This window comes from Sphaeramia orbicularis, chromosome 15 (genome assembly GCF_902148855.1).
Source record: "Sphaeramia orbicularis chromosome 15, fSphaOr1.1, whole genome shotgun sequence".
In the NCBI taxonomy this organism is placed as follows: domain Eukaryota; kingdom Metazoa; phylum Chordata; class Actinopteri; order Kurtiformes; family Apogonidae; genus Sphaeramia; species Sphaeramia orbicularis.
Genome location: NC_043971.1, coordinates 17,399,738 through 17,414,099, shown reverse-complemented (window position 1 = coordinate 17,414,099; position 14,362 = coordinate 17,399,738). Strand labels below are relative to the sequence as shown.

Sequence of the window (14,362 nt, the reverse complement as noted above, 5' to 3'; positions counted from 1 at the left end):
TCAGACATCACTAGCGTTGGGGTGGGCGGGAAAAATAGATTTTTTAATTAAAAATAAGCTTCACTTGGGGGATCCAATTTTAATTAACAAATTCCGGAGATCTATTTATTTTATTTTATTTTATTTTTTTTAATAAATGCCTTTTCTTTTGGATTATACAACCAGATGGAAATGGTAAAAACAACAGAAAAGACAGAAATTTCTAAAATGCAGAAATTTTAAACTGATCAATAGTTTTAAACTCAACAGAGGCAGAAAATGAATAACAAAAGAGCCAACAGATGGTTCTTTCCTCAGAACAACTAAACCAGAATAACAAACGGACTCTTTTTGTTGTGTTCTGCTGATGTACAACTGACCAAAGGCCTTTATTAAGTACAGTCGTGGAAAAAAAAATCATTAGACCACCCTTGTTTTCTTTAATTTCTTGTTCATTTTAATGCCTGGTACAACTAAAGGTACATTTGTTTGGACAAAGATAACGATAACAAAAATAGCTCATAAGAGTTTAATTTCAGAGCTGATATCTATCCATTTTCCATGTTTTCTTGATAATAACCAAAATCACTTCAGTTCTTACATCAATAGCTATGGCATTGTACTGACAAAAACAGTGCTTTTAGGCTTTCTGTGTTTTCTTTTTTGTCTGTTTTAGTCACATGATACACAGGAGTTAGTACTTGATTACATAACTGTTGTTTTTGATGACTTTTGATGGTCTAATAATTTTTTCCGCGACTGTATGTTTGTTCAGTTGTAGTTGTGCAGTGCTATGTACACAGACAGCCATTTAGAAAATATTAATACAACAGGCCAAATTAAAATAAAACAAAAATCCAGTTTCACAAAGTTTGTTTGATCGTCAAAGGTGTTTCTCTGGTTGATTTGGAATTAGAATTAATTTGTTTAATGGAAAATGGGACCTGCATATGGTTCTGAATTACTGGATGTTTACTCTCATAAAGCACCAAAACAAAGTTTGTAGAAGCAACAGGTAGTTTGGACTGATGAGGCTGAATGTTCCTTGGTCCCATCCATGAAAAATTCTCATTCAGAGCAAAACATCAACTGGACTCTTCATTCTGTTTGTTCTGTTTTACTAAACCCATACATATGATAGAAATGCACATCATTACCTCCGCCAAGGAGGTTATGTTTTTGCCAGGGTTTGTTTGTCTGTTTGTTAGTGTGCAGCATAACTCAAAAAGTTATGGACAGATTTTGATGAAATTTTCAGGGTTTGTTGGAAATGGGATAAGGAAGAAATGATTAACTTTTGGGGGTGATCGGGGGTGGGGGGGCCCACGGGGGGGCCCACTGATCAGCCTTGGCGGAGGTCTGCGCTCTCCGAGTGCTTCTAGTTTTTGGCAATGTATCACAAATTTTCTTTGAAATACAAACACAAAGCAATCACAAAGGTCAACAAGAAAAGCACTCGGAAAGCGCAGACCTCTGCCAAGGCAAATCAATGCCCCCCCCCAACCTCCCACCACGATCACCACCAAAATTTAATCGTTTCTTCCTTGTGCCAGTATCAACATTTCCTGAAAATTTCATGAAAATCGGTCCATAACTTTTTGAGTTATCTTGCTAACAAACAAACACGCATGCACACAAACCAAAGCGATTACAACACCTCCTGGCAGAGGTAATAAGTTTGCAGTGAGGATTATGTTTATGCAATGGAATAAACCAGACATATGCAGCTCCTACATCCATATAGTATGTGTCTGAGGAGGAACCGATGGTACATGAGGTATTGATATAAAAGGGAACAAAGAAGAGACGTAATGACGGAACGATAAATGGTGAGACGATCAACGGTCAGGGTGATTACAATCCCCATTCAAAAAAAAAAAAAAAAATCTCTGTTCTGTCTTAAACTGCCGTGTCTCTTGAGCACAGAAATTCTATTATGTACTTGAGATGGTGAGATATTTAGTCTTCAGAATGTGATTTTCAGGAAAATTACTCTGAAATTGTTTCGCAATTTATAGCCACATTTTATCACAGATTGTTGAACCTGTCGAACCAGCTGATCTGAGAGACTGAAGCTTTGTTCCCACTCAGGCAGGTCATACACCGATGTATAGACCTGGATTTGTTGTTTCAGGTGCACCTTTATCACTCAAACAAATTTGAATGTGACGCCATTATTCTCCAATCACTCAGTTTCCCTGTTCACATGGATACACACAAACAGGAATTTTAACAATCTGCACTTTGGAGAGCATTTTAAAAATCTCTGTTTTTGTGACCTAAAATATTGTTTACATGTGGCAGAGATGCCCAAATATTGAGAAAAAATATTAGTTTTTGCAAAATATCTGTATATATGTAGATACGGCATGGGAGATGCTCTTTTTAAACCCAATCATGTCACCGATTTGTTGCCAATTAATACAGTTAGTTGCAAAATGTTTGTCCATATGGTTCTTTTTAGTACTACTTACTTTCCTACACTGTAAAATATAATGAGGCCCATTTCTTATGCTAACATATTATTCTGTGTTAGAACAACAACTGATTACTTGACTTGAAGTTAAAAATTTCTCAGCTATGAAAAAAAATATTAACTTGAAAATCTTCATCTAATTAACTTAGTAATTTCTGTCCACTTCACTTCAGTGACAGTTCAGGAGAGTAGGTGGAGTAAAGCGTATTGTCCAAATGTATGAATTAAATTTCAAACAACTACCCAAAGAGTTCAGATTACTAACAAATCAAAAACAGACATTAAATATTTTTATATCAGTAGATGCTTTTGGTCACTGGTGGATGTTTTGCTCTTTATGGGTTAAAACAGCCCTTTCACTCATATTTTAAAGTTAAAAAAGCACATATTTTACAGTGTAGTATTTTCTTGCTCTCATCCCAACTCTTTAGAGATGTGTTGCTGCCATAAAATATCAACATCTAATTTTTTTTTTTTTTTTTTTTACCTAAAATTGTACATTTTTGTGCTTTTAAGCATTTGATATGTTGTCCATATTCTGTGCATGGTTTTATCAGATTTACATATCATATACATTCTGATTTAAGCCATAAAGACCCAAACATCCACTGTCTACCAAAACCATCTACTGATGTAACTGTTTAATCCCTGTTAATCCATTAATCTTATCAATACATGTACATAATTGGTGTAAAATACAGTTTGTCATCTTTTCATGGTCATCAGATATGACCCATTTGGACGTTCAGAGGCTCCGTAGTGAACATGGAAACACCGTCAACTTCTGCAACTTTGGTTCACCAGTAAAACCCATGGAGTTGGATCAATGGTAGTGGATAGACACACTGGGTTTATTTTCAGTTCATGATATGTTTTACTGAAAAAGTCACTTTTTCTTCAATTTTCTCAGTTTCTAATACAATAACCCTCAACTTTAATCTGACCTTTTGTGAACATCTACATAATCAGTGAATTACATATGAGAAAATCCTTAATTTTCACTGAAAAGACACAAACTATGGAAGATAATATTACAATAGCTGGTGATAAATCGCTTAAAGTTGGTTAAAAATAAAGAAAAATTCATTTGGGAACTGACAGAAAAGTAACACTGGGTCCTCATGGGTTAATTTACATTTTAAAACAGCATGCCAACTTTTTTTTTTTTTTTTTGAATTAGGGATGTACATTCATCATATTGTCGTCAATGACAAAAAGATTGGAGGATCAAATGAAAAGCGTGGAGAGATGTTCCAAATGGTCTAAGACTCATATGAAAAGAACAAAGACTAGAGGCTGTTATTCATGACATCTTGACATTTTATGGAAACATGGCTTTTGTCATTGGCCTCTGTGAATGGAGTCACTCACCTATTTTTAGCAGCTGTAACCCAGCCATACGCTCTATTTTTTTTTTTTTTTTTTTGCAAAATCAGTACTTGACTGCACTTTTAAAACAGGGGCAGGGGTTGCTTCGGTGTTGATGTTAATTTGCATGTATGAAACAGTCGAATGGGGTTAGTCGCACAGGAGGCGGAGGAGGCCACCGGGGGCCATAACACCAGATGAATTTGCAAATATGATTGGCATGTTTCCACTGACTTCACATACCATTGCACCCTCTGATGTCTGGCTTGATTTTCACCGCATACTAATACATTCCAGCTTTTTTTTTTTTCTTTTACGATTTTCGCTCATGACAATTAAGTAAAAATTAATGACAAAAGTCTTGTGATGTGTAGCGGTTGTGCCGTGTGTTAAATATGACCATACAGAGACCAAACCACTTCGGACACTGGCCATTTATTCCTGGCAGGAGAGTTTATATTTAGTCTCATCAGAAATACCCAAACGTGCTCTCACACAGTGAAGCAGGGAGACAGCGCAGAAAAACGGTTGTATTTAGTTTTAAAAAGAACATAAAATAGACACAACGCATACCTGGCAGGAGAGTATATAGTCAGTCTCATCAGAAATACCCAAACGTGCTCTTACACTGTGAAGCTAAAATACATTAAGTACCGCTGCCACAATAATTCTAGCAAATTAGGCTACTGGTATTATTAAATATTTTTGTATTATTACAACAATTATTATTTTCCCCCTCACTCCCCCCTCTCTCTTTCTCACTTTCATTTACACCCCCCTCTTCCCCTTTTCCCTATCACCCCTAACCAAACTATATGGTTCAGTTGCTATTTACATTTATGATCTTTTTCTTTGTAATATGACGTTGTTGTTGTTATTTGTCAATACTCTGTCATTGTTGTTGTTTTTGGTTTGTTTGTTTATTTGTTTGAGTTTCCCTTTGTTTATGTGTTGTTGTTGTTTTTCTGTCCACATTGTCTTGTTAACTCTCAGCAATAAAAAAAATAAAAAATAAAATAAAATACAACAAGTGGTGTCAGGCACAACAACCCCCCCCCCCCCCCCTGCACGTATTGTACCTTATTTTGGCATCAATCCAGCTGGTGTCATCATGTCTATGCATATGGTGATGTCGGCATATCAACTGCCTCTATATATGTGAGAAGTTTGAAGTAAACTGAAACAAAATTGAGGTTTTTATAGACATTTGACATTTCGCCCATTATAAGTAAATGGCAGAAGAAAAAATTTGAACTTTTACCTACTTTTCCCAATATTTAACCACATCTATTCTGGGTCACTGGCAATCTATAAACCCAATTTGGTATGAATTCAACCAATAGTTTTAGTGCTATAGACATTTGAAATTTCGCCCCTTATAAGTAAATGGAAAAAAAGATTTTAAAAATTCATTAAAAATTTTTAACTTTCACCTACTTTCCCCAGAATGTAATCAGATCTATTCTGGGTCACTGGCAATCTATAAACACAATTTGGTATGAATTCTACAAACAGTTTTGCTGCTAGAGCAGGGGTGTCAAACTCATTTTAGTTCAGGGGTCACATTCAGCTAAATTTGATCTAAAGTAGGGCCGAACCAGTAAAATAATTACATAATAATATATAAATAATGTCAACTCCAAACTTTTCTCTATGTTTTAGAGCGAAAAAAGTAAATTTACATTATGAAAATGTTTACATCTACAAACTGTCCTTTCAAAAGATGTGAATAACATGAACAAACTGAAAAAAAATCATTTTAACAATATTCTGTCTCAGTTTATCATTTAGACATGTACATTATAACTTACAGATCACAGTGGATCTACAAATATGCAAAACATTTAGTAACAGGCAGAATATTGTTAAAATTGGACTTACTTATCTTAAGAAATTTCAGGTTGTTCATATTTGTTCAGGTTATTCAGATATTTTTGCAATCTTATACTTTGTTTTAGTGTAAATACATGAAAATATTTACATTTACAAAGAGAAAAATCTGGAGTTGTCATTATTTATATGTTATTATGATAGTATTTAGTATATGGTATTTTTTTTGTGTTTTTTAATTTTTATTTTGTTGTTACCTGTTTTCCCTTTAACTGCTGTTTTAAACTCTCTAAAGCAGGGGTGTCAAACTCATTTTAGTTCATGGGCCACATTCAGCTAAATTCGATCTGAAGTGGGCCGAACCAGTAAAATAACATAACATATATAACAATATAACATAATAATACATCAATAATGTCAACTCCAAACTTTTCTCTATGTTTCAGAGTGAAAAAAGTAAATTTACATAATGAAAAAGTTTACATCTACAATCTATCCTGTCAAAAAATGTGAATAACTTGAACAAACTAAAAAAATATGTGTATTTTTATCAATATTCTGCCTCAGTATATCATTTACAGATCACAGTGGATCTGCAAATACACAGTACATTTAATAACAGGCAGAATCTTGTTAAAATTGTTCTTACTTCTCTTAAGACATTTCAGGTTGTTCATATTTGTTCAGGTTATTCATATTTTTTGTGAAATTATACTTTGTTTAAGTGTAAATACATAAAAACATTTACATTTTGAAAGAGAAACATTTGCAGTTGTCATTATTTAAATGTTATTATGCTAGTATTTTACTGGTGCTACCCACTTGAGATTGAATTGGTCTGAATGTGGAACCTAAACTAAAAGGATTGTTCATATTTTAGTGTAATTTTTGCATTTCACAAATTCATCCCAAGGGCCGGACTGGACCCGTTGGCGGGCCAGATTTAACCCCCGGGCCGCATGTTTTACACCTGTGTGCTAGAGTGTTAACAAACAAACAAACAAAGAAACAAACAAACCGAACCAAAAACAATACCCCTTCCCCCCCTTTTGGGGAGGGGGGGGGGGGTTAATAAAATAAACAGTGTGAGAGGTGGCAAGTGGAATCACACATGCTATACATTTACTCTGTTACAAATGCTTAGTTTTTTTTCTAAAATACAGGAAAGCATCCAAACAAGTATGCAAACACATAGGACTTTTTAATAAATTATTCGCTTCTACCATTTTTCAGAATAATCAGTGCTGTGGGGAAGCAGTAAGTGGGGATAATACACAAATCTTGAGGGAAGTAGCTAAGGCTGTCGTGCATGTAGAAAAGTAGCGAAGAGCCAGATGGCAAAGATAAACAAGGAGCTGATGAAGACAAGGCCAAGGTAGCATCAAATCTGTTTAGTTAAATCTGTTAACTGACATGTCTCATCACAGATGGGAAAGATTTAAGCAGTTCTGTAGTGAAGCAGCTGATGGGATATTTGTCAGATTTGATTGAATTGATGAAGAAGGATACAGAGTGAAAAATTATTGCAGTGGAGGATTTAGTTTTTAATATAATGAATTTATTGTGTTCATGCCAAACTGCAGAAAGCACAAGTTCTACAGAATCTCTTGATAATGAAAGCAGTAATATGTTATGCAAATACGGTATTGTGAATGATCTTTTCTTAAGTTTGTCTTTCTGAATCTCCCTCCTCGTCTCTTTGTTTTACCAGCCATCTGGCACTGTGATGATCTCAGTCTGTGGAGAAATGCATATTGCGCTTGGCTTTTTTATATCTGATTTGGAGGAATCATCTACGCACTGAAAACACAACTACTTTTAAAGCCGCAATAATCAATATTCTTTGTGAAGAGATGTGATCTAATGATTTGTTTTAATTCTTTAGCTCATTGTTTTGTGTTTCCAGTAGGAACTAATCAATTACCTTACCTGCAGCTGCTTTTTATAATAAAAAAAACTCTGATTTCAGCTCCGATAAACTGCACCAGTCAATAGACAAGCATGCAATTAAAACTAAAGCTAAAGTAGAGTGAATATTGGATGTTTATTCATCAGTTGCCAGAAACACTCCCAGTGAATTCTAATGTTACTCTGTTGTTCACACTAATACATAATTCTGCATAATGGATATTTTTCAAGCCTCGTGTCACTAAAGCAGAGACTTTTTAGACACTTTCCAAAGTATGACTTATAAAAACTGCGTGTCCAGTAAATTTCCTATTCATGCCTGTAACTCTATACTGACTAAAATGTACCTAACATGAGCAGCAATAATTTATGATCATGTAATAGGGATTCAAACCATAATATAGTAGTTTCTTGTTTTGTTTTGTTTTTTGCTGTATTTGACATGAAAACATCCTCTCATTGTCCACTTTAACTTGGTGTGAATGTGTGATTTGACTGAATGGGAGAGGGGTGGGGTATGTGCGTGTTTTGTTTTTTTTTTCTTTTTTTTTTTTTTTTTTACTATTTAATACTATTTAAATATTTTGCATTATATGTTTCCTTTTTTTTTTTAGTCAAGAAGTACCATCTCTATAAAACACATCAGAATTCCATTGTGTATGCTCTGTGTATACAAAGACAAGAAAAGGAATCTTGAATCTAAAGTAGTAAAAACTGTTTTAATTGTTGAAGATAATATTTTGTTAATTTAGGAAAAATAACTTCTTAAAATGGGTTTTCAGGGTCCATTGTTGTTCCATTTGCAGCACGATAAAAACCACCGGACCACAATTAATTGAGAATTTTTGTTTCAGTGATATTTAGGGAGGTACCTTTAAAAAAAAACAAAACAAAAAAAACAAAAAGCAAAATGAAAATGTGATTTTTTAAATTTTGTTATTACTAGCTCGAGTGTCTCTTTACTCCAGTGCACTGATGTCATTGCAACTTGTAAAGTGATTTGTAAGCACTACAGTGTCGTACAGCATGTACTTGTATAGAAGAAAAGCTACATAAAACTCTGTACTGTCACAAAAGGTCTATAGATCATGGGTTAGCATGTTATACAATAGGGTCTGTGTGTATCTGTGTGGACAGGGAAAACAGAAAAGACAACAATGGCCTTGTTAGTGTTGCTTTGTGCACCTCAGTATGTCTGTATTTCTAGGCCTGCTTGCACAATATGGGTCATATAATTGTATAAGTCAGTATATAACCTGCTGTAAATCACAGTACAGATGTATTATAATATTAATAATACACTGCAAAAAGCAAATTTAAGTTAAGTTTATAATTGAATGCAGCATTTTGGTTCAAGGTAGGGCATGTATCCGTTAAATGTACAAATAAACAAGTTTTTCACCTGTCTGGATTAAAATAAAGTGATAAAGTAATAAACCGCAAACATAATAAAAATTTGCAGCTTTTAATGTAATAATCCTGCAAATGTAATAACAGTCACCTACCATAAACGTAGTACCTCATTTTCCCAGTGTGCTCCAGTGTTATCATAATCATATCCAGACATTTTATTTACATGGTTCAAACAAAGGCTTCTATTATGCTTAATGAGAATAAATATTATCCAGTTCATACTGAAGCTTTTATAATAAAACCTTCACAATATTTTTGCCCATTCTGTTTTGTTCCTCCACTTGTATTTGTAATTAAAGACCAATTAATCTGGAATTAGTACCATGTGATGTAACTGCAACATGTGTCCATTCTTAAAAGGCAAGTATCCGAAGGACAAGAATAAATGGGAAGAAAAAGAAAGAGAAGTGTTCAATATTTATGCATGCATTACTTAAATGTATGTGAGGCACTAATTTATTACATTTGTAGAAAGTTATTACAGTTTTGGAAACTGAAGATTTTACTGTCCCCCAAAAGTAATAAATCCCCACAAACATAATAATTTTTACATTTGTAGGAAATGAGGTATTACGTTTGTGGGGAAGGTATCACATTTGTGCGATTATTACGTTAAAAGCTGCAAATTTTTATTCCGTTTGTGGGGTTAACAGTGACTGTGAAACTAGCCTCATACAAAAACCATTCAGCAAATGAAAACTCAATCTATGCAACTTTAGAGTCTTAAATACTATGCAATATGTTTTTAGTGGAAAAGGACTGACATGAAAGAAAGATTAGGTGGCAGATTTTCATCTTACACTCTAAAAAATGATTAATAGGCTCAGCGTAAAAAAATTGAGGTAACAATTTCCATTAATCTTTTTAAGTTATTTCAACTTGGCAAATTGCTTAAATGCCACAAGACTTCTCTAGTTAAGCAAACTCTATTACTTTAGTACAAACAACATGATTTGCTTTTTACTCTACGAGCTTAATTAAGTCGAACCAACTTAATTTTAATGGTGTAAAAACTACTCCATTTAGTTATATTGACTTATTGTTTTACTTTTTTTCTACTCAAAAGTGTTCATACAAGTAGTTTCTTTAATTTTTTGAGTTGGTCTAACTTATTGCTGTACATCAGAAGAAATTCCACATGGAAATTCCGGTTATATGACTGACCCATTTAATTCTCTGCACAACTAACTTACTAAATTTGTCTGCATGTTAATTTCTCAAATGTACACAGTACTACTGTTCTCATGTTCTTGAAGATATTAATTTATATTTGTTAAGCAGTGAGAAGTTACATTAAGCAATATAACTGCAACTAACAATAAACAGGAAAGGCACCGTTTGGCCTATGGCTCTGACTCATGGTGCAGTTCTATAAAAATAAAAAAAATAAACACAAAAAGGCCAATAAACATTAGCATGCACACATTAACTCAAAATTAACACCAACATCACAACCCTGCTGAACCCTTGCACATAAAAGGACACGTTTTCAACAATATACCCAATACCCACAATGCAATGCAGCAAATACGCGACAATCTATACTACAATTTTAAATTAGAACGGAGTAAAATGTGTATTATTCAGTCCTTGAATAATTAAAACTACTGTCACAGAAACAAAGCTAAATTCTATCAAGCCTTAAAGTTTGGTAAAGTTCTGTGCAAAATCATGTTTCTCCTTTTTTTTCTGTGCTTCCCTCCATTTCTTGTGGTGGGCGTGGTCTGTCAGCAAAACATGTCCAGGCTCGTCAGCTTTGTACTCAGCTTTTAGAGGAAGCTTACAAGATTTTTAAGCTGTACTAACTTAATATATTTCTTTGTTAAGTTAAAGGCAGAAATGTCTGTTCAAAATCAATATGTTATTAAGTTAAGAGTGTTTTCCTTGTTTTTCATTTAGACCAACTTAATAAAATAACTTATCATGTGATTTAAATGTGTACATGTAACAAACTTAATTTTTTAAGCAGAGAAAGCTCTTGATTTTAAGCTTAACTTACTAACCCCATGAATCATTTTTTAGAGTGTAACCATTAGGAGAAGACTAAATAAACAGGGGAAAACAGCTTTGACTCATTTGTACATGTGATTTGAACATTACTGACAGAAGTGGTGAGTGATTGTATGTTTTATGTTGTGGATGATCTTAATTCTGTGTATGCACATGTGATCTACTCTTCAGAAGAATCCTAAAATGGGCCAAAATGGGCTGAGTACCAGTATAGATACTACATTTTAGAGCATTAATCTTGCGACACTAGCGAGTATATTTGAGCAACATGTGTTTTGCTGCTAAAGAAATAAATTCATGGAGGTTTCAAGGAGGTTTCTGTCGCAGAAATGTACAAAGAGAAAATATGTCAGAGCCAAAAACCACAGCTGTCACGGATGATGAGCTCTGAAAGACAGAGTGAAAACTGTCAACTGTCAAAGAAAACGATTCTGAGAGGAATTGACTCACTACATTAACTCAGTGAGCTGCTGTACGCCATGCAGCGTTCATTTCATCAAGGATGAATTTTGAATGAATTTTGTTTCCTCAAGTATTTTTGAAATAATGCATTACTATAGATCTAACATTATCTAACAAAGGCAAAGTTCTTCAAAGAAATAGCAACAAAAAATGTATCACACAACAAAAACCCCTCAGAAATCTTGGGAAAAGCCTGTTAAAGTTTGTTTGTAAACATCATACTTTTTAAAAGTAGGTCAAAAATGTTGTGGTTATGAGCATTGATTATGATTCCTCTCCAAAAACCATAGTATGATCTGCAGTGTGTTGACATGAAACCAATTAGAACATGGACAAAAACACAGGCGCAGAAATCTGTAATTAAATAAAATTACTGTGATTAAATTGAAAACCACCAGTGTGCAATAATCATAATCAACAATGTGCAATAATAAAAAATCTGTACTTACCTCTCACTGTCCTCTGCACTTCAACTTGGTGTGAATGTGTGAATGTGTGAATGTGTGACGTGACTGAATGGGAGAGGGGTGGGGTGTGTGTGTGTGGTTCCTTTTTTTTTTTTTTTTACTGTTTTTTTAAAAAAAAATATTCAATACTATTTAAATATTTTGCATTGTATATTTCCTTTTTCTTTTACTCAAGAATGTCTCTATAATATGAAAGTGTGAAGTTTTTAAGTTTTTATATTTTGTTAATACTACTTCAAGTTTCTTCAGCATTAATCTGTGCATTTTTCTTCATGACCAAATGATTGGACTCAAATCCAAGTCACCCAATATCATCCACAATAATTGCATTATAATTTATTCACGTGACTTTAGCTCCGAATTAGCACGTAGCGTCTGTACTGTTCTTGTTCTTGCTACATGTTTTATACAGCTGGTATGTTAATGTGGTTTAACAGCCAGCCAAACACGGTTTTCACAAGCCAGGAAGTCTGCAATTTACTCGTTTATTAACAAATATCATGCATGACAGGGAAAAACCTAGTAGTGAATTTGTAACACAAACAGAAAGTTAGCATGACAAGTTACCCAGTGATTCTATTACTGCAAGGAGAAAAAACTAACATTAACCATGACAATAATGACTGGATGCACATACTTTATCAATATGCAAATATGTGCATGTTTAAATATGCAAATCGATTGACGTGCTAATATGGACATTTATCAGCATATGATGCATTCAGTCTGTAATAATTCAAAGCAGGATGAATTACTGTAAACATACATATTCACACTACGAACCAGAACCAGACATACAGTTGCAGAAAAAAATTATTACACCATCAAAAGTCATCAAAAACAATGGTTATGCAATCAAGTACTAACTCCTGTGTGTATCATGTGACTAAAACAGACAGAAAAGAAAACATGGAATGCCTAAAAGCACTGTTTTTGTCAGTACAATGCCATAGAATGAATGAATGAATGAATGAATGAATGTTTTTATTATTGTGTCCTGCATAAAAACATGCCCAGCCCTTACATGGGCTTATTAGACACCAAAAATACACACCAAAAATCAAATACCAGACAATAGGCACAATAGATATGAACAAAACAAAATACCGACCTATTTAAACAAACACATCTGCCGCTTTTTCCAGGCTTTACATACAAATAGTGTTAATTTATATACATTAGAACTAAACAACCATTTCATCTTGTCATCATCAGTGCTCCAGAACATATCAGGATTTCGGATATACATATCATCAAACAAAGAGGCTCTCAGTTCATCATATAGAGGACAATACAAAAGAAAATGTGATTCATTTTCCACTTCCCCCATATCACACAATCCACAAAGTCTGTTTTCTTCTGGGGTTTGGGTGAATCTCCCAGTTTCTAAGGCCAAGGGAAGGATTCCTGTTCGCAACTGAGCAATTAGGGACCTTTGGTTCCTGGTCAAATTTGCGCTGACATAAAATTCTGTTTTCTATGTGTTTTTTAGTTGAATGTATGTCCGCAGCTTCGGTTTAGTCAGGATCCCATTCATCCATTTTTCTTCAAAAGCAGATATTAGGTTAGCTCTGATCTTATTAATACTACATGAAAGGTTGCTGGGAAATATATATTGAAGTTGTGCTTCTGCAAAGACAGATCTGACCTCTGCTGCCCAAGGGGACCTTGTCTTACTCCAGCCAAATACTTTTTTAGGTTATTCGATTATATGGCATATTAATAATAGATATTGATGTAAAAACTGAAGTGATTTTGGTTATTATCAAGAAAACCATGGAAAATGGCTAGATATCAGCTCTTAAATTAAACTCTTATGAGATATTTTTGTTATCAGTATATTTGTCAAAAAAAAATGCACCTTTTGAGTGTACCAGGCATTAAAATAAACAAGAAACTGAAGAAAACAAGGGTGGTCTAATAATTTTTTCCACGACTGTAGGTTCTTAATGTCATCTTAAACATTAAACAACCAAAAACTTACAGCTACTGCACAAAAGACTGAAATATTTGCATATTATTAATAATATATTTGCATCATGGTTCTCACAAACCGCTCATAATAAAGGTCTAGGTTAACCAATCTATTGTGTTTTAATCTGTAATTGTAATATATTTGACCATTAAATGAAATATGATCACTAAATCAACTAACTCAAGAGAAAAATACAGTGTCTTAATGTCTGTGAGTTTAGTTTGAAGCCGCAGATATGTTAAGTGTTCTAATGTTGCCTGTTTTTAGACGTGGAAAAGACAAACAGACAATAGAAACAGACCTACGTTTACTTTATTTACCCTTTTTCTCTTATGAGATGGTTACGGTATCAGAAGATCAATTCCTTTTTGAAATCCTGTGATGAGCTGAGATATAAAGAGTAGTTTGAAAACAGCCCGTGCAGTTCAAGCCCTGCCCTCAGTATGTCTCACAGGTCAACAGCAGGTTAATGGA

The 14,362-nt window shown here is 33.9% G+C and overlaps 1 protein-coding gene across 5 annotated transcripts in view; it reads left to right on the top strand.

The window, feature by feature from the left end:
- Positions 1-14,362, top strand: part of LOC115434057 (stromal membrane-associated protein 1-like) — a 255,969-nt gene that overhangs the window by 75,003 nt on the left and 166,604 nt on the right. The gene's annotated exons all lie outside the window — the stretch shown is intronic.